A 25608-nucleotide genomic window follows, 5' to 3' on the forward strand; every position below is an offset into this window, starting at 1 on the left:
TCTGGATCTCTGTGAGTTCAAAGCCACTCTGGAAACAGCCAGGTGTGGTGATACACACCTTTAATCCCAGGAAGTGATGGCAGGAAGCAGAAAGGTGTGTAAGATGTGAGGACCAGGAACTAAGCCTAGTTAAGTTTTTAGGCTTTTCAGATAAGGGCTCAGAGGCTTCCAGTTTGAGGAAACAAGAACAGCTGAGGAATTGGCAAGGTGAGGTTGGATGTGGCTTGTTCTGTTTCTCTGATCTTTCAGTGTTCACTCCAATACCTGGCTCCGTTTTTTTTTTTTTTTTTTTTTTTTTTAATAAGACCTTTTAAGATTTGTGCTACAAAGGAATTTCTGAATTTGACCTGATTATTCTAGTTTAAACAATAGAGAGCAGGGATACTGGTTGGTTATGTGGTCTCTGTGACTGATGTAGCATGGGCCATACTGCTCATGCTCTACGAATGGTGGATGCCATACACATGAGACTGAGGCTTCCTGATTTGTACTTGGAAATAGAACACACAGTGTGTCCACATAATCTCTGGTTGTCATGGGTTCTTTCAAATCTTTACCTTCACATCTAGCTGTGGACCTTCTGATACATTCTGCTGACATTACTTCTAAAGGTGTTCAAACAAATAACTTGTTGATACTGTCCTGGGACTAATCTGCCCAATATTGCTTTCTCACATAGGCCTCAACACCTATGACAGTTGATGTCATACGACCTGAGGCTGAGATGTCCTCAGGTATTTTTTCCAACCTGTGTTTGTACCTCTGCTGTGGACCCAAACTGCAGAGCCCTAGGTCAGAGAGTGCTGGACATTCCTCCAGGGTAGTGGAGCCATCTTGGAGAAAAAGCATCTCATCCACATAAGTGACCTCTCCAGTGGGCAGCAGACATAAAAGCAGATGTATATACATGGGTATCCATTTGATAAACTGATATGCATCCACAGTCCACACTAACAGCTTAGAGATTTAGAGGCAGGACCTGATGCTCACTCTGAGTTTCTTCTTCTTCTGGCTCCTGAACACCCCCCTCCTTATGTCCAGTTTCACTCACCCCAAGTGCTTTTGGAGAATGAAGCAGAATGAAAACAAGCCTGGAGAGGTGGTGACAGGTGGTGTCTTTTTCCTTGCTGCAGTGCAGAGCCTGATGAAGAAAGAGTATTTCAGCTTTTTTTCTGGAAACATCGTCAGTGGGTTTGCATTTTTCATGTAAATGTCATGATATATAATGCATGATAGGTGTGTAAATGGGCAGAACAACACTATGTGCATCTCTCCTTTTTTTCCCAACCTTGTCACCAATAACCAACCCAAAATACATTTTGGTTTTTAATAATCACTGTTTTCCCACTATCAAACAGTGAGACTTTTTAATTTTTTTTCCAACTAACCTCCAATTTTAAGGCTGAAAGCCAAGTGAAAACAGCATTCTTTACTTTGATCTGTCATAGGTAGCCTTCCTTTTCACAGGTGCCATTGTGAGGTAGACAGGGGTGTCCTATGAAAAGAAACCCCAGACTGCTACAATGAGTTCAGTAGTCACAAGGTGCATTCAAGTACCTTCCAGAGTCTGCCAATGTCACATTTATCTGTGTGTGACTCTAGTGCAGATGCAGGGTCACTAATGTTTGTGCCACTCCTCACTGGGGAGAGTACCCATGTAGCCATTTAGTTAAGCTTTCATACTCTACATGCGATCACTCCACACCTCAGAGGCTGTGAGGAGATAAATGTATGAGATCTATCTACTGTGAGGTACTTGGTTATCCCATTTGCCTTTCCTTATCTTGAGCACATGAACAGACACAGGCTTTTGGGACTTACTAAGCAATGTCTTTATCTTCAAAGTAAAAAAGGAATGTCTGCACTTCAAATAGTGTGTTTTCATCCTGAAAAAGCTAGGATATCACTTATAGTGGTGACTGTCTACTCCCCTTCTCACATGCTAGACTGGCAGGTGCTGCCTGTGGTAGCTGTCAACATTTGAGAACTGGGATGGAGAGGCTACACACTGGGTCATCTCTGCCACTGTAATAGATATATGTATCAGCTGTTTTTTAAGGTTAATTGTTTTTATTCTCTGATACTTACATTACATTTACTTCTGTATCTCTTTTAGTAATTTTATTAAGCATAGCTGCATATTTTACCAATGTGGACACTACATATATTTTATCCTGAGAATTGTTAGCAGTTGCTTCTCAAGCACATCACCTTGGACCACTAGACCATCCCATTAGCTCATGTAATCATTTGTTTCTTTCTCTTTTTTCTTTTATTTATTTATTAATTTTTAATTCACTTTACATACCAAACACAGATCCCCATTTCATCCTTTCTCTTCCTCCCCCCAACCTCTTCTCCCTGACCCACCCCATCCCCTCCTCCAAATGGGTAAGGCCTCCCATAAAATGTCAGGTAAGCCCGGTCCATTCAGTTGAGGCAGAACCAAGCCCCTCTCCCCTGCATCAAGGGTGAGCAAGATGTTTGACCATAGGTAATGGGATCAAGAATGCCAACTCATGCACCAGGGATAGATCTTGATCCCACTGCAGGGGCTCCTCAAATAGACCAAGCTACACAACTGTCTGCCATATGCAGAGGGCCTAGTCTGGTCCCATGCAGGTTCTGCAGCTGTTGATCTAAAGTTCATGAGTTCCTATGAGCTTGAATTAGTTGTTCTGTAGATTTCCCCATCATGATTTGAGCCCCCTTGTTCATACAATCCCTCTTCCCTCTCTTTGACTAGACTCCTGGAGCCTGGCCTACTGCTTGGCTGTGGATCACTGCATCTGCTTCCCTCAGTTAATGGATGAAGGTTCTATGTTGATAGTCAGGGTATTCACCAATCTGTTAATCATTGTTTCTTAAAGTTGTATGTGTGCAGAATTTCTTTTCTTAGTTGAACAATTCTAATCCATTGATGTAAAAACTTGTTTGTGCCAGCAAGTGCTGGGTTTGTTGTTATTCACTGGAATCAGGTATGTTGACCTGCCAAGCATTATTCTTTTTGATCAGACCACATTGCCCATCCAGCATATTTTGTTTATTGTATGAATTTCAACATTTTTTTTCTCTTTATACAAAGAATGGCATTATATGTCTGTATGAGTCAATACTAACTCTGTAGATTAGTTTTTTAAAGTAGTCATTTTCACAATAGTGAATATTCCAATATAGATGCATGAAAGATTTCCCTATATTCTAATAGCATATTCAATTTCTTCTTTATTTTAAAATTTTCATTGTTAATGTCCTTCAAGTTGGTGTTTTTTTTTTTTTTGCAATACAATTCAGTTCTACATATCAGCCACGGATTCCCTTGTTCTCCCCCATCCTGCCTCCCTCACCTTCCCCCCAGCCTACCGCCATTCCCACCTCCTCCAGGGCAAAGCCTCCCCCAAGGACTGAGATCAACCTGGTAGACTCAGTCCAGGCAGGTCCAGTCCCCTCCTCCCAGGCCGAGCCAAGCGACCCGGCATAGGCCCCAGGTTTCAAACAGCCAACTCAAGTTTTTATTAAGTTTATTCCACCATATTTCTGAGGCAATTGTGAATGAGGATTTTTTTAAGTAATTTATTTATATTTATTTTATGTGCATTCGTATTTTGACTGCATATATGTCTGTGTAAGGGTGTCATATCCCTGAGACACAGACTCTTGCCAGCTCCAATTGAACCAAGAGGCGAGTCCTTGTTCTCCTAGCCTATCACACTAGCCTCTAGGCTTTAGACCCAGGGGCATAAATTGTGCCCATATACACCCACCCATTACAGCCCCAGTTGCAGGCCAGCAAGCAGGAATCCTGCAAGTAGGCATGACTACCACCATCCCCACCTGACTCTAACCTACAAGCCCCACTCCACCCCCACCCAAATCCACCTGTTCTCCAAGACTGAAGTTGCTACTTGAGACACAGACTCCATCAGCTCCTATTGGACCAAGAGCTCTCATTGTACCAAGAGTGCTGATTGGACCTAGGACTCAGACGCCATTTGCACTGATTGTAGGAAGAGATGGGTAGATGGTAATGCAAAAATACATTCAACAGCATAAAGACCAATATGGCACCACCAGAACCTAGTGGCTCTACATCAAGACCTGAACATCCCAATGCAGAAGCAGCAGAAAAAGTCGACCTTAAAAATGACCTTAAGAAGATGATAGAGGCTTTAAAGAGGAAATGAAAAATCCCTTAAAGGAAACAAGGAAAAGACAAACAAAAAATTGGAAGAAATCAATAAATCTCTTAAAGAAAGTCAAGAAAAAGCAAATAGGTGAAGAAAACTGTTCAAGACTGAAAACTAAAATAGAGGCAATGAAGAAGACACAAAGTGAGGGAATGCTGGAAATGGAAAATCTGAGTAAATAAACAGGGACTACAGATGCAAGCATAACCAACAGAATGCAAGACATAGAAGAGAGAATCAATGGCATTGAAGATACAATAAGGGAAATAGATTTGTCAGTCAAAGAAAACATTAAAGCTAACAAAATCATACCACAAAATTTCTAGGAAATCTCAGACACCATGAAAAGACCAAACCTAAGTGAAAGGTTTACAACAAGCCCCCACGGTCAGGCGTGTCTGCCTATGCCTGGCGGATACTTCCGCCTAGCTAGGTCCAGGTCCAGATAGCCATTTCCGGGTCAGGGCATCTCGCGGGACCAAGATCCATGACGTCCCACTAGCCACGTAAGCGCGCAACGTGGCCATGTGATCTACGCGCTTGCGTGTAGTAGTGACGCTGATCTGTCCATGCCCAGCCTTTAAAATCAGGCGCCATGTTCCCGGTTCCCTCTTCCTCTCCACACACGTGTTTCCCACAGGCCTGCTCACTCTCTGTCCCTTTAATAAAACTCTTGTTAGCGGATTCTGTCGTGTTTCGTGGCATTTCCTTGCAGGGTAAGCACACAACGCAGCCGAAAAACTAACACTAAGGATAATAGGAATGGAAGAAAAAAGAATACCAGCTCAAAGGCACAGAAAATAAATTCAACAAAATCATAGAAGACAAATTTCCTAACATAAAGAAGGAAATGCCTATGAAGATACATGAAGCTTACAGAACACCAATAGACTGAACCCAGAAAAAAGTCCCCTCACCATATAATTATCAAACTACTAAACATACAGAATAAAGAAAAAATATTAAGAGCTGCAAAGGAAAAATACCAAGTAACATACAAAGGCAGACACATCAGAATGACACCCAACTTCTCAATGGAGACTCTGAAAGTCAGAAGGTCCTGGGCAGACATTATGCAGACACTAAGAGACCATGGATGCCAGTCTAGACTATTATACCCATCAAAACTCTCAATCTCCATACATGGAGTAAACAAAATATTTCATGATAAATCCATATTTAAACAATACCTATCCACAAATCCAGCACTACAGAAAGCACTAGAAGGAAAAATCCATCCTAAGGAAGTTAGATGCACCCACAAAGACACAGGCAATGGATAATTCCACACCAACAAATCCCAAAGAAGGGAAACACACAACCCTACCACCAAAAAACAACAGGAATTAACAATCACTGGTCATTAATATCCCTTAATATCAATGGACTCAATTCACCTAAAAGACACAGACTAACAGAATGGACATGAAAACAAGATCCATCCTTCTGCTGCATACAAGAAACACACCTCATTTGAATTCTCCACAGGTACCTGCCCTGAGGAGATTTCTACCAGGGTCCAGAACAGAAACTACAAACAGCTAGGATACTGATCTGAGGGATATTAAATGAATCTATGCACATTGAGTTCTTTAGTCTATTCACTTTTTTCTTCTATGTCAAATTCTATCTACACAGATTTTCTGTTCTCATACTTAGCTCCTCTCAGTCCCTTCTGCTCTCAGTCCCTTCTGCTATTCTCTCATATCTATCTAGTTCTTTCCATTTTCCTCCTCATCTTTGTTCTTCTAAATCAATTCTCACAAGTGCTGTGGGGAACCAGTATATACATAAGCAGTAATTCTTTGGCAAAGCAATGTGAGGCTTGAAGCTTTCAGAGTTGCAGAGGGAGGTGATAAGGTTCTACACATAAAGCAATAATAGTCAGCTTCCAATTACAACTGAAATGGGGGGATGACTAAAAGGGAGGTCTCTGGTAGGGTCAACTAAAGACTAAGATCAATTAGGGTAGGCTAAAAAGAAATTTATATGCTCAAACTATAATCTAGAAGTAGTTAAATAAAATTTTAGGAGTCTATATATGTCAGTATAAGTTGTTAGTAAAGTAAAACTGTCTTTTATTCTTAGGCACCACTCCTTCCCCTGCTTATCCCTGTTGTAGCTGCTTTCTGGTAGGGAGGGTGGGGGATGTATGCTCAGTTGCTAAGCAACCTACATCAGAGCATGTAGAATTTGGTTAGAAAAAGCACTTTCACTTGGAGTAATTGCTAAGGAGGAAATCTAGGATTAGCACCTGGCTGAGGAGGATTAAAACTTAATTTGCACAAGAAGCAAAGCTTAGCATCTATCATCTGCCTGGCCTTTTTAGAAATCTCTTTTTGTCCATGAGAAATAACTCAGTAACTTAACTCAGTAATTAGCAAGTAGCTAAAACATCATCCCAGAAATGTGAGCAGTAAAAATACTTAAATTAAGGTCTTGTGTAAATAAACCATGATGAAGGTAAGGCGTTGAATATTTATTTGATAGTGGTTATTTTCTGTATCTGTGGATGAGATGAACTCATGTTTATCTATCTGCACTTGACCTTGGATAAAAAGGTATCTTTTTTTATCTTTGCTGAAATACTTTTGTCTGGAGAATGTCCCTGGCCAGATGTATGTTAGTAAAAAATAAACACAGCTGGGGAAGTTATCCAATTATCAAAAACTACAGAGAAAGTTGTCCCCATAAGATTGAGATGCAATCGTGAGATTCCATGTACACGTAACATGGAAATGCATGGCAAATGGGGAGAATCACAGCTGTTATTGCACAAGAAGTTTACAACAAGAGACAGCCAATTCATTAAAAAGGCAGTAATTCCATAACGCTGTGCGTGATGGTTTCCTCTAACAGAAAACTTAGCTGATAGGTTGACCTTCTGAACACCAGTTGTCACCTGCTGTGTAATCCCATAATCTTTTGCTATCAGCAGTTCTCAATACACCTCACCTTCAAAAACAGACACTACCTCAGAATAAAAGGCTAGCAAAAGACATTCCAATAAATGGACTCAAGAAACAAGCTGGTGTAGCTGTTCTCATATCTAACAAAATAGACTTCAAACTAAAATCAAACAAAGAGATCAAGAAAGATATTACATATTCATCACAGGAAAACTCCACCAAGATGAAGTCTCAATTCTGAACAGTTGTGTCCCAAATACAAGGGCATACACATTTGTAAAAGAAACATTACTAAAGTTTAAATCACACATCAAACCCCACACACTAGTAGTGGAAGTCTTCAACACCCCACTCTCACCAATGGACAGATCTGCCAAACAGAAACTAAACAGAAAAATAAGGGATCTATCAGATGTTATGACTCAAATGGATGTAATAGATATCTACAGAACATTATACCCTAAACACAAAAGAATATACCTTCTTCTCAGCACCCCATGGAACCTCCTCTAAAATTGTCCACATACTTTGTCACAAAGCAAACCTCAACAGATATAAACAAATTGGAATAACCTCCTGTATTTTATCAGACCACCATGGCTTAAAGTTATATTTCAACAACAAAAATTACAGAAAGCCTACAATCTCATGGAAATTAAATAATGTTCAACTGAATCACCAATGGATCAAGGAAGAAATAAAGAAATTAAAGATTTCCTAGAATTCAATGAAAATGAATGTACAACATACCTAAACTTATAGGACACTATGAAAGCAGTGCTAAGAGGAAAACTCATAGCACTAAATGCCCATGTAAAGAAAATGGAGAAATCTCACACTAGTGACAAACAGCACACCTGAAAGCTGTAGAACAAAAAGTAAAAAACTCACTCAGAAGGAATAGATCCCAGGAAATAATCAAATTGAGGGCTGAAATTAATAAAATAGAAACAAAGAGAACAATACAAAGAATCAATGAAACAAAGACTTGGTTTGCATGCAGATTCCCCATGTCCTGCCTAGCCTGTGGTCAGGACAAATCTCTCACACACAGTCCTACAGCCTTTTATAAAATAATCACACAACCTTTTATAAAATAATCAGGCTTATTACTGACTAGCTCTTACACTTAAATTAACCCAAAATTCTTATCTCTGTTTAGCCACATGGCTTGGTACCTTTTCTCAGTTCTGCCATGCCATCTTGCTTCGTGTCTAACTGGCGACTCCTGACTCAGTCCTTTCCCTTCCCAGAATTCTCTTCATCTGCTTACCCTGCCTATACTTCCTGCCTGGCTATTGGCCAATCAGCATTTTAATAAACAATGTACAAGGGCATTATCCCACAGCATTGGTTCTTTGAGGAAATCAAGAAAATAGACAAACCTTTATCCAAATAAACCAAAAGGATGAAAGGGAGAGGGCATCCATATTAAAATACTAGAAATGAAAAAAAAATAACAACGGACAATGAAGAAATCCAGAGAATCATCAGGTCATACTTCAAAAACATGTACTCCACAAAATTGGAAAAATCTAAAAGAAATGGACAGTTTTCTGGATAAGTATCACATACCAAAGTTAAATCAAGACCAGATAAACTATTTAAATGGACCAATAACCCCTAAAGAAATAGAAACAGTCATTAAAAGTCTCCCAACCAAAAAAAAAAGCCCAGGACCAGATGGCTTTAGTGAAGAATTCTACCAGATTTCAAAGAAGAGCTAATACCGATACTCTTCAAGATGTTCCATACAATAGAAACAGAAGGAACATTATCAAACTCTTTTTGTGAGGCTTCAGTTATCCTAATACCCAAACCACACAAAGATGCAACAAAGAAAGAGAATTACAGACCAATCACCATCATGAACATTCATGCAAAAATAATGAAATACTGGCAAACTTAATCCAAGAACACATCAAAAAAATTATCCACTATGACCAATTAGGCTTCATCCCAGAGATGCAAGGATGGTTCAACATATGAAAATCTGTCAATGTAATACACCATATAAAAAAACTGAAAGACAAAAAACACATGATCATCTCAAGAGATGTTAAAAAAGACTTTGACAAAATCCCAAACCCCTTCATGATGAAGGTCCTAGAGAGATCAGAAATATAAAAGACATACCTAAACAAAATAAAAGCAATTTGCAGCAAGCCAACAGCCAACATCAAATTAAATGGAGATGAACTCAAAGTGACATCACTAAAATCAAGAACAAGACCAGGCTGTCCACGGTTCCCATATTTATTCAAAATAGTACTTGAAGTTCCAGCTAGAGCAATAATATAACAAAAGAGATTAAGGGTATACAACTTGGAAAGGAAGAAGTCAAACTTTCACTATTTGCAAAAGATACAGTAGTATACATAAATGACCCACAAAAATTCTACCAGGAAACTCCTACAGCTGATAAACTCCTTCAGTAATGTGGCAGTATAAAAGATTAACTCAAAACAATCAGTAGCCTTCCAATATATAAATGATAAACAGGCTGAGAAAGAAATCTAGAATAGACACAAATAATATATATTACCTTGGGGTAACTGTAACTAAGCAAGTAAAGACATGTATAATAAGCACTTTAAGTCTCTGAAGAAAGAAATTGAAGGAGATATCAGAAATGGAAAGATCTCCCATGCTCATGTATAAGTAGGATTACCTTAGTCAAAATGGCATTCTTACCAAAAGCAATCCACAGATTGAATTGCAATCCCCATTAAAATTACAACACAATTTTTCACAGACCTGTAAAGAACAATACTCAATTTCATATGGAAAAACAAAAGACCCAGGCTAACTAAAAGAATCCTGTACAATAAAGCAACCTCTGGAGGCATCACCATCCCTGACTTCAAGCTCTACTAAGAGCTATAGTAATAAAAACAGCTTAGTATTGGCATAAAAACCAACATGTGGACCAATGGAATTGAATTGAAGAACACCCACAAACACCTGATTTTTGACTAAGAAGCCAATACTGTACAATGAAAAAAAGAAAGCACTTTCAACAAATGGTGCTCATATAACTGGATGTCAACATGTAGAAGATTTCAAATAGAACCATATATATCACCATGCATAAAACTCAAGTCCAAGTAGATAAAAAACCTTAACATAAATCCAGTTACACTGAACTTGATAGAAGAGAAAGTAGGAAGTAGTCATGAATACATTGGCACAGGAGACCACTTCCTAAATATAACACCAGTAGCACAGACACTGAGAGCAACAATTAATAAGTTGGGGCCTCCTGAAACTGAGAAGCTTTTATTGAGCAAAGGACATGGGCAATAAGACAAAACAAAAGCCTAGAGAATGGGTAAAGACCTTCACCAACCCCACATCTGAAAGAGGGCTCATCACCAAAGTATATAAGGAATTCAAGAAATTAGACATCAAAATCCCAAACAATCCAATTTAAAAATAGGCTACAGATCTAAACAGAATTCTCAGCAGAAGAATCTCAAATGGCCAAAAGACATTTAAGGAATTGCTCAACATACTTAGTCATCAGGGAAATGCAAATCAAAATGACTCTGAGATACAATCTGACACCTGTCAGAATGGCTATGTTTAAAAACACTGATAACAGTTATTTCAAGAGGATGTGGAACAATGGGAACACTCCTCCACTGAAGGTGTGAGTGCAAACTTGTACAGTCACTTCGGAAATCAGTATGGCGGTTTCTCAGAAAATTGGGAATCAACCTACCTCAAGACCCAGCTATACTAATCTTGGGTATATACCCAAGAAACACTCAATCATACTACAAGGACACATGCTCAACTATGTTCATAGAAGCATTACTCATAACAGCCAGAATCTGGAAACAACCTAGATGTCCCTCAACTGAATAATAGATACAGAATATATAGCACACATACACAATGGAGTACTACTCAGCATTAAAAAAAAATGACATCATGAAAGTTGCAGGCAAATGGATGGAAGCAGAAAATATGATCCTGAGTGAGGTAACCCAGACTCAGAAGGACAAACATGGTATGTATTCACTCTTAAGTGGATACTAGATGTAAAACAAAGGATATTTTGACTACAACCCACAGCTCCAGAGAAGTTAACTAAGGAGAACCCCAAGAGGGATAAATGGATTGCCCTGGGAAGGGGAAGTAGATGAGATCTCTATGAGTAAACTGGGAGTTAGGGGGCCACCCATGGTAGGTAATGGGGGATGAGAACATAAGGGAATAGGATGGTCAAGCTGGAACAGGGATTGAGTAGAAGAACAATGAAAGAGAAATCATGATAGAGGGAGACATCATGGGGATAGGGAGAAACCCCAGCTCTCCAGGATCCAGCTCTCCAGGATCCAGCTTCCTCTTCTCAACCCCATGAGAACTATATTCTCAAATGCCCATACAGATGCACACACATATCTTTTATCAAATGTACATCCAGTACTCATATAGCCAAGGTGAAATTCTCTGTCAAAGCTGACAAGAACACATTTGTCTCATTTTCATGTCATCCACTCTCATCAACTTTTTTAGGTTTTTACAGGCTCTCAAGCTTCTCATGTTTTTCCAACCTTACACAGGGTAATTTGTGAAGCTTTAGCTGAAAATGGCATTGAATTCACAATAATCCTTGTATTAACAAAAAGGCTTTTATCTCAAGAGCCTTATCCATACTAAACCCCATGCCCTTATTTTTAGATTACCAACTCAAAACTTGCAGTTTGCTCTGCCCTTGGCTTTTGCTATGGACAAAATCAACAGGAATCTGTATCTTCTGCCAAATGCATCCCTAATGTTTTACTTCTTCATTAATGCTTCTGATAATAAGCAGGCATTTAAAAATTTCATGAACTTTTCTGCAAGAAGATATAATCTTCTCCTTAACTACATCTGTGAAGATAAGACAACATGTCAAGTAGTGATTACAGGGAAAAAGTTAGCAACGTTCATGAGACTGACACCATTTGTGCAGCTCTACAAATATCCACAGGTGAGGTTGTTTTGGTGGAAAAGTTTTGGTGGAAAACCTTAGTTGGTATAGCCTGGTGCTAAGGAGAGTATAAGGGGGACTTTGGCTTCACATTCATGTAAATCAGTTTCAAAGGTAATTAATCAGGCACTCAGTGTGACTTTCACAATTCATTGTTTGATATATAGATGAGAAGAAGAATTACCAGTCAAGGGGATTTTCCTTGAACAAATTGTAGAAAGGTGTTTTTTTTTCATGTTTCTAACAGGGTAATACCTCTAGTAATAGGGAAAAATTGCCCTTCCTGTCATTTCAAACTGGTGCTTCACACACCTCAGGGCTCCCATTGAGATTTCTGATAATCCTCTACCTCATGCTGCTCCCTGTGTTTTATGCTCTTCAGCTCACCTATGGACCTTTCCATCCTATCCTGAGTGATCATGAACAGTTTCCCAATCTGTATCAGATGGCCCCTAAGGACACAACTCTGGCCCTGGCCATGGTCTCTTTGATGCTTCACTTCAACTGGAACTGGGTTGGGCTGGCCATCTCAGATGATGACCAGGGTCTCCATTTTCTCTCAGATCTGAGAGGAGAAACTGAAGTCCAAAGAGTCTGCTTAACCTTTGTGATCGTGATCCCTGTCAACATGGAGTTATACGTGTCAAGAGCTGAAGTGTATAACAACCAAATTGAGACATCATCTACAAATGTTGTTATCATCTATGGTGACACAGATAGTACTATATTTGTGTGCTTTAGAATGTGGAAATCACGAGGTATACAGAGAATATGGGTCACCACCTCACAGTGGGATGTCACTACAAGTAAGAAAGACTTCACCCTTGACTCATTCCATGGGACTCTTGTTTTTGCACAGCATCATGCTGAGATTTCTGGTCTTAAAAATTATGTTCAGATATTGAACCCTTCCAAATACACAGACATGTTCCTGGCAGGACTGAAGTGGATGTACTTTAGCTGTGAAGCCTCAACATCTAACTGTAAGACACTGGAGAACTTCTAATCTAATGTCTCACTGGAATGGTTAATGCTACAGACTTTTGACATGGCCTTTAGTGTTGATGGTTATGATGTATACAATGCTGTGTATGGTATGGCCCATGCCCTCCATGAAATGCTTCTTCAACAAGTAGAAAACCAGCCAATCAAGACTAGGAAACCACTGGATTATGACTGCTCAGAGGTACTGTATCTTCCAATGGATGGTACTTGGTGTCATCAATGTTATATTCTTTAAGAGTCTCTCACATGCTCAAACCAAGGAGTCTAGTAAAATCTTTCCCAACATAGAAGGATTTCTGAACATTTTATTCTGCCAAGAAGTAAATCTAGATGTGCTTATAATCCTTTAAGACAAACACAGTGGAGTGGAAGACAGAATTTTTCAATGAAGTTCAGTGATTTTGTTACAGACGACCACAACATTGTCAGCCCTGTTCCAATATTGGAAACACAATCAATCTTTCTTTCATAAATTCCTTCCAAGATTAGACCTTGTTCTTTTATTTTGTTTTTGGAACAGGGTCTCACTATGTAGCTCTGACTGCCCTGAAACACACTATGCAGATGAGGCTGGTTTGAATTAAGAGTTTCACCTGCCACTGTCTCCTGAGTGCTAGGTTTAAAGGCCTATGCTTCCACACTCAACTGTGACATTTTTAAACTGTCATATATGTGGTAGTCACTATAGGGTCTACTTAAGTATACTCAACTGATTCTGACCCTACTGTAGACTCTGGGGACCTTATTCTCTTGATTTTTTGAGAGCAATAAAACAAGGAGTAGTGGTGAGATTCAGTTCAATACCTAGTCTTGTGCCTGTGTATGTTTTTGTCTGATTTTCTGTGTGTCTTTGTTTATGTTTCTGTGTATGGGTATTGTATCTTTGTGAGTGTCTGTATATATTTCTATGCCTGTGTATGTGTGTGTATATAGATGTGTTACTGTGAATATACGATATCTCTCTCTTGTGTATGTGTATACCTATGGATATGAGCACATATTTGTCGTGTGTATGTATCTCTTTGTGAATGTTTGTATCTGTGTGTGTGTCTCTCTCTCTGTGTTTTGTGTCTGTATGTGCCTGTGTATTTCTGTGTCTGAATATGTATTTGATTGTATAGGTTTGTATGTATGTATGTGTTAGTGTGTATGTATGTGAATGAGTGTGGCTGAATTATGTGTGTGCCTCTGCATGGGTGTCTTTGTGGAAGTGTGTGCGTGTGTGTGTGTGTGTGTGTGTGTGTGTGTGTGTGTGTGTGTGTGTGTGTTGTACACATTTACATTTGGTGTTTGTGTATATGTCTGTGTTTGTGTTTGATGATTTCCTTTGACAGTACTAAAATTCGAGGAACACAATGACTTTATATATTCACATGCTTTTACTGAGTTTTTTCTCTTGGGCACCTTCAATAAAGTTGCCTTAGGATGAAATCAGAACAGATTTTCTGACTTAAAATAAGGGAATATGCACTAAAGTTTGTTTACCATCTTTCAGATTCACCAATTTCTGAAGAATTTGCACTTTATTAACCCTGTTGGAGATGCAATAAATATGAATCAGAAAGAAAAACTGCAAGCAGAGTATGACATTTACCATATTTGGAGCTTCCCCCATGGTGTTGAGCTTAAGGTGAAAATAGGAGAGTTTAACCCATATTTTCCACATGGTCAACAGCTCCATATTCCAGGACATGATAGAGTGGGCCACAGGAACTAGACAGGTGGGTCTGACTAAAAGGTACTGATATACACCTCACAGTTGTAACCACTGTCAAGTGGGGCAATTTGAGTTTCCCTGTGACTTAGTGAAATTAGACTTCTAGATTATGTTCCTTTTTAACAATTTTAATTTTTAGTAAATCTTCGCAAATCTAAGACATGCATATGATGGACATTTATCACATTAGAATCTCTTTGATTTGTAAACAAATATAAAACTAGCTGTGGCCAATGTTTGATATTATTCCCGGTGAGGTTATCAATATTCTCTTGTTACCATTCTGATTACTGCCCATTGTTTTTCTTCTCTTCTGTTGAATCTCTAATCTACATGCTGAAAAGACTGATACTATTTGTAAGGAAAGATTTGGAACAAAGAACAGATACGCAGGTCATTAATTTATAATTTTATTCAAGCACTTGGACCAGGAGGTCCTAAATTGCCAACATCTCTAATAATACATTAGCAGTTTCATAGCCCAACTTAGATATATTATTAATTATAACTTATTTTTTAGACTTTTTATGTATATGGATATTTTGCCTGTGTATATCTGTGTTCCATATGAGTATGAGGTAGCTAAGTATGACAGGAGAGGGTTAAGATACCCAGGAACTGAAGACAATTTTGAGCCTAAGTGTAGAAGTGGGTGATTGAATAGCAAGTGCAACTGATTGCTGAGCCACCTCTCCAGCCCTGAAGAAATTCCTCCCTAGGAGGCATTTCCTTGCACCTTAATTCTTTTGTTTGTTTTTGTTTGTTTGTTTGTTTGTTTGTTTGTTTTTCCAGTCAGGGTTTCTCTGTGTAGTTTTGGTGCCTGTCCTCAATCTAGCTCTGTAGACCAGGCTGGCCTCGAACTCACAGAGACCCAACTGGTTCTGCTTCCGAGTGCTAGGAGTAAAGGTATGTGCCACCACTGTCTGGCTGCACCTTAATTCTTGTATAACTCCTTCAAACAGACAATCAATCAATCCAACAAACAAAAAAAATTGTCTTGTTTCCTTGTTGGGTTGGACAGGTACTCATAGTCATAATGATTTGGCTTTGAGGAGATTTGTAAATAAAATATCTCATTATGTGTCCCTGGGTATATTGAAGGCATTCATTCTGACATGTCTAGTTTTATAGTATCTGAACTACATTGCTTACTAAAATGTTGTGTGTTGAATTTGAAAAGCTTTACCTTTTGTGAAGTCTGCAGACTTCATCTGAAGTGATATCTCAGGTTGCTGAGATTCAGTTAAACAAACAGTTGATATTCTGTTTTCACAGTGATGAGATAATTGTCCTCAGAGAACAGAGCAAATAGGCTAAAGTCTTAGCTACTGATCAGAGGAGAGCAATGAAATCACAAGCCTGCTTCTACCAGGCCTAACTTGAATGAACATTACAAAAACATCAACCAAAAGGATAGGAAGGACTAAAAACAACCCAACATGTGCCCTATTCCAGATATGCAGATCTTAATGCAGAAATGAAACTTGCAAACAATGAGTCAGCATTACTCCAAATGGCATAGGCTTAAGTGACAGTGAACTCAATGACATACCAAACAAAGTTTCAAAGAATAATTGTAAGAATGATCCAGAAAATCAAAGAGCATAACAATTACCTCTAAGGATAATTCAGTTAGATCATAAACACTTGCAAACAATAGGAAATTGAGAGAGGATACAACAAAAATTCAATAGAGGTACAATAACAATGAAGAATTCATACCAACATTTTGAAAAGGAAAGTCACAAGAATTCAAGCAACAAACTGTATAAAACATCTTTCTCTCAGTAAGTCTCAAGCAGAAGACAGGCTTTCAGGACTTGAAACAAGGCAGATGAATTTTAATTCAAACTATGACAAAGATAAAACAATAAGAAAGGTTAAGAAAACACAAGAAACTTAGGGGACATCAGTAAAAGACCAAATTAAGAAAGCACAGGCACAAAAAGAGGACAACATGTGGAAGGATCAAAGGTATTTCTTATAAAATGGCAGCCAAAATTTTACCAAATGCTGAGGGAGTTATGGCCATCCAGGTACAAGAAGCAGTCAGAGTGCCTAAGAGACAGGTTCATAAAAGGACCTGCGTCTGTTGAATATTACCTAAAATCTGAATTAGGCAGAATACAGAGGAATTTTAGATTGCAAGAGAGAAGATCAATTTCGTTGGAAGTCCCCATCGTAAGAACAGTAGCTTTATTCACAGACACTTTAAAAGGAGGGAATATCAATTATGTGTTTCAAACAGAGACAAAATTTCCAACTTCAATTACTATACCTAGCAAAGCTATCCTTCATAATTGCAGGAAGATAGAAAAACTTGTAATGGTGAACACAAATTGCAGGAATAGCACTAAGGGAGAACCTTGAAGAGTCTCTTCATGCTTCATACTCCTTCACATTGAATATTAAGATAAACAGTAGATGTCACAGGAACATATAGACTACACTAGATCACTAGACAGAAAAGCAAAGGTTAAAAATATATTAAAAGTTATAGAAACACAAATTGACTAGAATCACCACCTAACTTTCATTAATAACTGAATTTGAAGAATTCTTCTCTCCAATCAAAGGACACAGATAAGGAAATTATTTTTTTTCTTTTTGGCAAAACAATACTTTGTTGCTCAGAATGAACACATTGCGCTCACGAAGAAGAACAGAGTCTCAGGAGTAAAGGAAAAAGACCATTCCAGGTAAAGTGAATCAGAAAGAAAAAAACTGTAGTCCAATCTTATGAACATGGATGGAAAAATTCTCAAGTAAACACTGGCAAACAGATCTCAACAGCACATCAGAAATATTAATCTCTATACCCAAGATGACTTTATTACAGGGATGTAAGGATGGTTCAACATATGCAAATCATTCAAGTATATGTCACATAAATATACTCTAGGACAGAAATTATATGCACATCTAAAAAGATATAGAAAAGTTCTTGAGCAATGTCCAGCATCTCTTCAGAGAAAGCAAATGAAACACAGGAAAAAAAAAAACCTTGAAAAATAGAAAGGACGTATCTTGACAAAATAAGTTTCTATAAGACAAAGCAGTTAACATTGTACTACATATAGAGAAACTTAAAGCATTTCCACTAAATTCACAAATAGGACCAGGTGTGGTGGTGCTTCCCAGAAGAATGAGCAATTAAGAAAATAGTTCACCAATGTGACCAGAGGCCAATTAGATGGAGACAATTTCTCAATTCAGTTTTCATTTTTTTCTTGTAGCTCTGCTTTGTGTCAAGTTGACAAAAACTAAGCTATACAATGTGTGGGTAGGGTGTACAGTTCAGGCATTCCAGTGGTCACATAACATATACTTTTAGATATTCCTGAACTTTTAGTAGTTCAGAAGCACCTCAATGTTTCATCAATTTGTTCTCATATATTCATGTGTGGCCTTGTACAAAGTACTGAAAGAAATGTGTTCACTCAGGTCATGTATAGAAAATAAACTTGTTACCTACGCAACATGATGAGATGCTATTACTATTGAAGGAATAGTCAAATTCCTGACCCAGCATCTGTCTGATTTTCCTCAGGTGCCCTCTCCTGTGTGCAGTGTTGTCACCCTGAATTCAAAAAATTCCATCAAGAAGGAATGGCAGCCTGCTGTTTTGATTGCATCCCCTGCCCAGCAAATGAGATTTCCAATGAGACAGGTAAGTGCTTACTATGGGGAGAAATTCTTCAGATTGACTTTCTTCTCCTATACACACTGTGACATTGAAGGAGCCTGGAAAGGTGCTGCACTGCTGTGTGGTATTCACCAGAGAAGACTGCTCAGACATAGGTTTAGTCAAATAAAGTCTTGATTAACTGGAGAGCAACTATACTGGGTGTTTAGGACCCAGTGTAGCCTTAGCCTTTCTCAGGATAAGCTTTTGAGCATGAGAATCATGATCTAGGTTGATATACTTCAACTACCAAGAACAGTCCGCTGGAAGCAGATCTACAGAAGCCGAAAAGCAAGGTTAGTACATTTTGAGACTTTCCCAGAACTATAAGGACCATGATGGATTAGGTCTTTGTTTTAGTTTTGCAGGTGGTGCTGTCTCTATGTGCCGAGTTTTACAGTCTGAATGATACTTCTATCATGGAATCAGTTGAGCTAGAGTCTGGGGACCTACTAAGTTCTGTGGCCCTGTAACAGCACAAATAAAATCCACTCCTTTACAAGTATATGATCAATAATAATGTCCTTATAATTAACACCCTGTGCCTCCACATATATCTTTGACTCATTGTAAAATAATTGCTGATAGTATTTTCTAAAAGAAAGTGTTTTTAAAAATCAAAAAGCCCTGTGAGGGAATTCTACTGTATATTTGTCCCATGGATTATATCCCTGTAAAGGTACATGTAGACTAGATTGTAGTCATGAATCTTTTTAGATATTTAGTTATTCATTTTTCCTTCTTGAATATATGTATGGTTTCTTGTGTGAGTTTATGTGCAGTAGATTTTGGATGACAAAATAGTGCATACAAGCCACTGGAATTTGTGTTACAGACAGATAAAAGCTTCCACATGGATGCTGAGTCCAAACCTTTGATCTCCACAAGAGCTGTAAGCACTCTTAACTGTTGAGTTATCTCCTGCCACTGAAGTCACGAATCTCACACAACTTGTTCTTGCCACTGCCCACAAACATTGCTGACAGCGATATTGAGTCATCATGTGTTGGGATGGTAAATAAGTATTATGTGGTGGTGGGCATGCTCTTTATACAGCAGTGGATGAATGGCTAGTATTTTGTGTTGTCATTTAGCTGACAGGTGAGTGAGGGAGGACAGCATGAAGATGTGAATTCAGGGTGGTATCAAAAGGCTGCAATGGGAACCTGCTAAGGAGTCTTTGGGATGATGCAAGTGCTGTTACTTCCATGTGAGGGAGTTTCTCAGCGAGTTTTGAGACTGATGCCATTGTAGGATGTCAGGTGACTAAAGAGTAGAAATTGTGGGTAAAATTACTAGAAACAGCTAAACATGAGTCACCACTATGCCATGCAATTTCCAGGGTTCCCACTTACAGGTTCAATATGATTTCATATCAAAAAAGTGGGGTAAGTGTGGACAAATGATGTAGGGAATGATAGGCATCCTACTAAAGATTTTATACACAGTAGCAATGAATAATTCCACAATACTGTAAATAGAATAGTTTTGTAGTGAAAAGAAATAGCCACAATTATTCAAATGATATTGTGATACACACATGTAGCATGAATCTTAGAGAGTCTTATTAATAAAATCAAATCTGAGGCCAGTTATTGGGGTGAAATGCTGGAAGATCAGAGACAGAACAAGCCACAGCTAACCTCACCTGGCCAACTTCTCAGCTGGTCTTGTTTCCTCAGACTGGAAGTTTCTGTGTCCTCATCCAAATGGCTCTCAGCTGAACTGCTGCTCAACAGCCTGAAGCTTAACCAGCTAAAAGCTTAACCAGCCAAATTCTTCTAGTTTCTGGTCCTCACGCCTTATATACCTTTCTGCTTTCTACCACCACTCCCTGGGATTAAAGGCTTGCTTTCTGGGATTAAAGGCATGTGTCACCATGCCTGGCCGTTTCCAATGTGGCCTTGAACTCACAGAGATGCAGAGGGATTTCTACCTCTGGAGTGCTAGGATTAAAGGTGTGAGTGCAACCATTTTCTAGCCTTTGTATCTAGTGGCTGTTCTGTCTCTGACCCCAGATAAGTTTATTAGGGTGCACAATATTTTGGGGAACACAATACCACCGCACACACAATCCATATAAGTCTACCGGTATTGATTTGGAGATGGCCAAATACAAAGTTGAAGCCAGAATTGCTATTCACTTTTATTGCCAGTCATTGTCTATAATGCAAAGAACATTTAAAAAAGAATTTAAGGGGCTGGAGAGATGGCTCAGTGGTTAAGAGCACAGGCTGCTGTTCCAGAGGTTTGAGTTTAATTCCCAGCAACTGCACAGTGGCTCTCAAACATCTCTAATCAGATCTATTGCCCTCTTCTGGTATGCAGGCATACATTCAGGCAGAGCACTGCATATATAATAAATAAATAAATTGTTTAAAAAAAAAAGACATTTGGCCAGGCGGTGGTGGTGCACGCCTTTAATCCCAGCACTCGGAAGGCAGAGTCAGGTTGATCTCTGTGAGTCCAAGGCCAGCTTGGGCTACAGAGTGAGTTCCAGTAAAGGTACAAAGCTACACAGAGAAACCCTGTCTCGAAAGACAACAACAACAACAAAACCATTTAGGGTCAGTGAGAAGAGTTAGCAGGAAACTGTCTTGCCAATAAAGCTAATGACCTGAGTTCATCCCAGGATGCCCATTGGAGTGAGATGGAGCCAACTCCTACAAGATGCCTTCTTGACACCTTGTACTCTACATGAAGTCATTCCATACACACACACACACACACACACACACACACACACACACACACACACACACACTCACATGTAAATAGTAAATAAATAAACAGATGGTAATAAAATAGTTTTAAGGTAAAAGTAATATAAATGCCATTTATAATAATAAATACCAAAAAATAAACAAGAAACTCTTATGTTTATTAATATTTTAATTAGGTGTATGAAGAGGGTATTAAGTCCATACAGGCCAGGTCCATGTAAAGGCCATCTAAGCCATCTGATGCCCTTTGTACAGCAGTGACAGACAGTAGAATGGAATTGAATGTGTGTTCTGGGAACTGGACTTTGGCCCCTGTAATAGCAGAACATACTTGTAACAGCTAAACTATTCTTTCCAGCCCGTAAACAACAACAAACAACAAAAAACTGTAATCATAGCTGTCCATAAAAGCTAGGTTGGTTTTTTCATAGAATGACTTAAAATCCTGGAAGCACATCATTGCTCTCCATTATTATCCACAATTTAGCACAATTACAATCATATTTCCTTTACTTGCTGTCATGAAAATTACAATTTATGAATATGGATTATTATTGCTTAATTCAAATATTCTGTGTTACCACTCTCACTTGAGAGTTCATGCTGATTTACCAATAACTCCTTCACCACTGAGTACATTAGTAGAACCCAGGTCTGTTGGAGGACACAGAGGTTTCCTAGTGATATCTGAGCTTGATTTGCCAGCAGGGCTGCATAAGGGGATGACTGGACCTCGGGCCTGGGTATAGGTGTTTGGTAGAGTCTGTACCTGGTTGTATCTAGTAAGGGGGAGGTCTTTTGCCTCCCTGCTCGGCATTGTTATAAAAAGCCCTTTGGAATAAAGTTCTGGGCTGGTGGATTAGGATCTAGGCCCCTCTGAGGCTCTTCTCTCTCTCTCTCTCTCTCTCTCTCTCTCTCTCTCTCTCTCTCTCTCTCTCTCTCTTCCCCCTCTATTTCTATCTAAATCTCTTATCCCTCACTCCTCAAGAATACCCAGGGGGAAAGGGTGGGGGTGGTTCCCCCCACAGGTCTCATATAGAAGGAAATTAGCGAAGGAAGTGCTCTGTGCTCACTACGGTGGTGGTATAAGATACAAGCTATATACGTATAGAGTTTTCTACCTTTATTAGTAGGATTAATTCACTTTATAAACTGTTTGGTATCCCTATTCCCCAATGAGGACACAACTAAGGTCATCATATTTAATTAATTTATCTTTAGAATTTCATATATCATTTTAAAACCTCCCTCTCTCCCCATTCTATTTCCCACACATCCACTCAAAACTCTCAAACTCATGAACTCTTTCATTTACTATTTTCACACAGTTTTACATCTACTGCTTTCACACACATATGCACATATGCATGCACACACACAAGAGATTCTATTTGATGTTTCTCAGCTATTCATATGTTTAGTGATGACCATATGGGAATTAAAAAAATGTATAAAGGGTCTCATCCTGGATAAAACCAAGTCTCCATCTCTTGTGAGGGCATCACTTCTTTTTTTTCTTTTTTAAAAATTATTTAGACAATTTCTATTCGTTTTACATACCAACCACAGATTTCCCCTCTCCTCTCTCCTCCCATCCCCCAGCCTCCCCTCCAACCCACCCCCCATTCCCACCTCCTCCAAGGCTAGGCCTCCCATGGGGAGTCAGCAAAGCCTGGTACATTCAGTAGAAGCAGGTCCAAATTCCCCCCCACCAAGGCTACACAAGGTGTCCCACCATAGGCGCTGGGTGCCCAAAAGCCCATTCATGTACCAGGGATGGATCCTGATCCCACTGCCAGGGGTCCCGTAACAGTTCAAACTAAACAACTGCCTTACCTATGCAGAGGGCCTAGTCCAGTCACATGGGGGCTTCAAAGCTATTGGTCCACTGTTCATGAGTTCCCACTAGTTTGGCCTTGAGGGCTCTCTATGTTTCCCCATCTTGATCTTGATGTCCCTTGCTCATAGAATCCCTCGTCTCTCTTATCCACTGGACTCCTGGAGCTCAGTCTGGCGCCTTTCCGTGGATGTCTGCATCTGCTTCCATCAGTTACTGGATGAGGGCTCTATGATTCACCATTCTGATTACTGGAGTAGGCCAGTTCAGGCACCCTCCTGACAATTGCTAGTAGTCTAAGGTGGGGTTATCCTTTTGGATTCCTGGAAACTTCCCTAGCACCAGATTTCTCCCTATTCCCATGATGTCTTCATTTATCATGATATCTCTTCTCTCCCACTCTGCCCCTGTTCCAGTTCCTATCCTTTATGTTCTCATGCCCCATTCCTTACCTTCCTTTGTGCCCACCCCCCCAGTTTGCTTGTGTAGATCTCATCTATTTCTCCTTCCAAGGGCGATCTGTGCATTCCTGTTAGGGTTTTCCTTGTTAGCTAGCTTCTCTGGAGCTATAGGTTGTAGTCCGGTTATCCTTTGCTTTACATCTAGTATCCACTTATGAGTGAGTACATACCATGTTTGTCCTTCTGAGTCTGGGTTACCTCACTCAGGATCATATTTTCTAATTCCATCCATTTGTCTGCAAATTTCATAATGTCATTGTTTTTTACTGCTGAGTAGTACTCCACTGTGTATGTGTGCCACATTTTTTTAAATCCAATCTTTGGTTGAGGAGCATCTAGGTTGTTTCCAGATTCTGGATATTATGAATAATGTTGCTATGAACATAGTTGAGCATTTGTCCTTGTGGTATGATTGAGCATTCCTTGAGTATATGAGAGCATGTGTGGGGTCATCCCTCATGCCCACATTTCCCCAAAGTACTCTTGAGTAGGAGCAGCAGGAAATGTTAGTTAGAGGGATAGAGAGGAGAGAAAGAGAGAAAGTACAGGATGGCCTGGAGAGGGCCTGGATACTAATCAAAGTCTCTACCCTGGTGTATTTAAAGGAATGCCAAGGGGTGGAACAAAAGAACTCCCCCCAGCATAGCTAAGGGTAGACCCTCTCAGACACCTGCACTCAGGCCCGTGGTCAAATCATCCTCTCTATGCAGACCTATTGGGTAAAGCCATCAGGAAAAATTGGCTCCAACAAGAGGGCATCACTTCTAATTCAGACAGAAAAATTCATGTATAGTGAATCCATAGGATCTGTGTTTGTCCTTGATGAAAGTAGGCATTATGAAATGGAAGCATTGTTCTTCAGAAAATTATCAATTACATCTTCAGTGATAAAGAATGTGGATGTTGCAAAGATTCCACAATACACTGGCATGGCCTGTCAATAAGAAATGCTGAAGTTCCACTAACAATACTTTTGCTTTCGGCATCAGATCAGTGTATGAAGTGTCCAGAGGACCAGTATGCCAACACAGAGTAGAACCACTGCCTGTACAAAGATGTGATCTTTCTGGCCTTTGATGATCCCTTGGGAATGACTCTGTCCTGCATGGTGTTGTGTTTGTCTGCATTCACTGTTCTGGTTCTTGGGGTCTTAGTGAAGTATCAAGACACTCCCATTGTGAAGGCCAATAACCTCACTCTCAGCTACATCCTGCTCATCTCCCTCATCTTCTGTTTCCTCTGTTCCTTGCTCTTCATTGGCCATCCCAACTCAGTCACCTGCATCCTGCAGCAAACAACATATGGAGTTGTATTCACTGTGGCTGTTTCCACTGTGTTAGCCAAAACAATTACTGTGGCTTTGGCTTTCAAAGTCACTGCTCCTGGAAGAAGGATGAGGTGGCTCCTGGTATCAGGGGCACCCAACTACATCATTCCCATCTGCACCATCATCCAAATTTTTCTCTGTGCAGTCTGGCTGGGATCTTCTCCTCCCTCTGTTGACATTGATGCACACTCTGAGGATGGCCACATCATCATTGTGTGCAACAAGGGCTCAGTAACTGCTTTCTACTCTGTCTTAGGATACCTGGGCTCTCTGGCCCTGGGGAGCTTCACTGTAACTTTCTTGGCCAGGAATCTCCCAGACACATTCAATGAAGCAAAATTCTTGACATTTAGCATGCTGTTGTTCTGCAGGGTTTGGGTCACCTTTCTCCCTGTCTACGATAGCACTAAGGGCAAGGTCATGGTGGCTGTGGAGGTCTTCTCCATCTTGGCCTCAAGTGCAGAGTTGCTGGGATGCATCTTTGTCCCCAAGTGCTACATAGTTTTGTTAAAACCAGAGAGAAATTCTCTTCAGAAGTTAAGGGAGAAAACATCTTCCAGAACCACCTATTAGGATAAAATGTAAGATGTACACATTACTTAATCACTGTCACTGTTTCTTGTAATAATGATGCCCAGAAGTGTCATGTATATTATTTTTCTCTACATTGTCTCCCATAACCTTCCATTCAGCCACCTATTTTTACAATACTTGAATATTGGATGTTAGTGTGAAGTGGAAATGTTCTTTTCTTCACTACTATACAATAAAATTTG

The 25608-nt window shown here is 39.5% G+C and overlaps 1 pseudogene; it reads left to right on the forward strand.

Moving 5' to 3' along the window:
• The first annotated feature begins 391 nt into the window (after positions 1-391).
• LOC128095028 (vomeronasal type-2 receptor 116-like) lies at positions 392-25607 on the forward strand (annotated as a pseudogene).
• The last annotated feature ends 1 nt before the right edge of the window (position 25608 follows it).

This window comes from Peromyscus californicus, unplaced genomic scaffold (assembly GCF_007827085.1).
Source record: "Peromyscus californicus insignis strain IS unplaced genomic scaffold, ASM782708v3 Scaffold_4__1_contigs__length_199733344, whole genome shotgun sequence".
Lineage (NCBI taxonomy): Eukaryota > Metazoa > Chordata > Mammalia > Rodentia > Cricetidae > Peromyscus > Peromyscus californicus.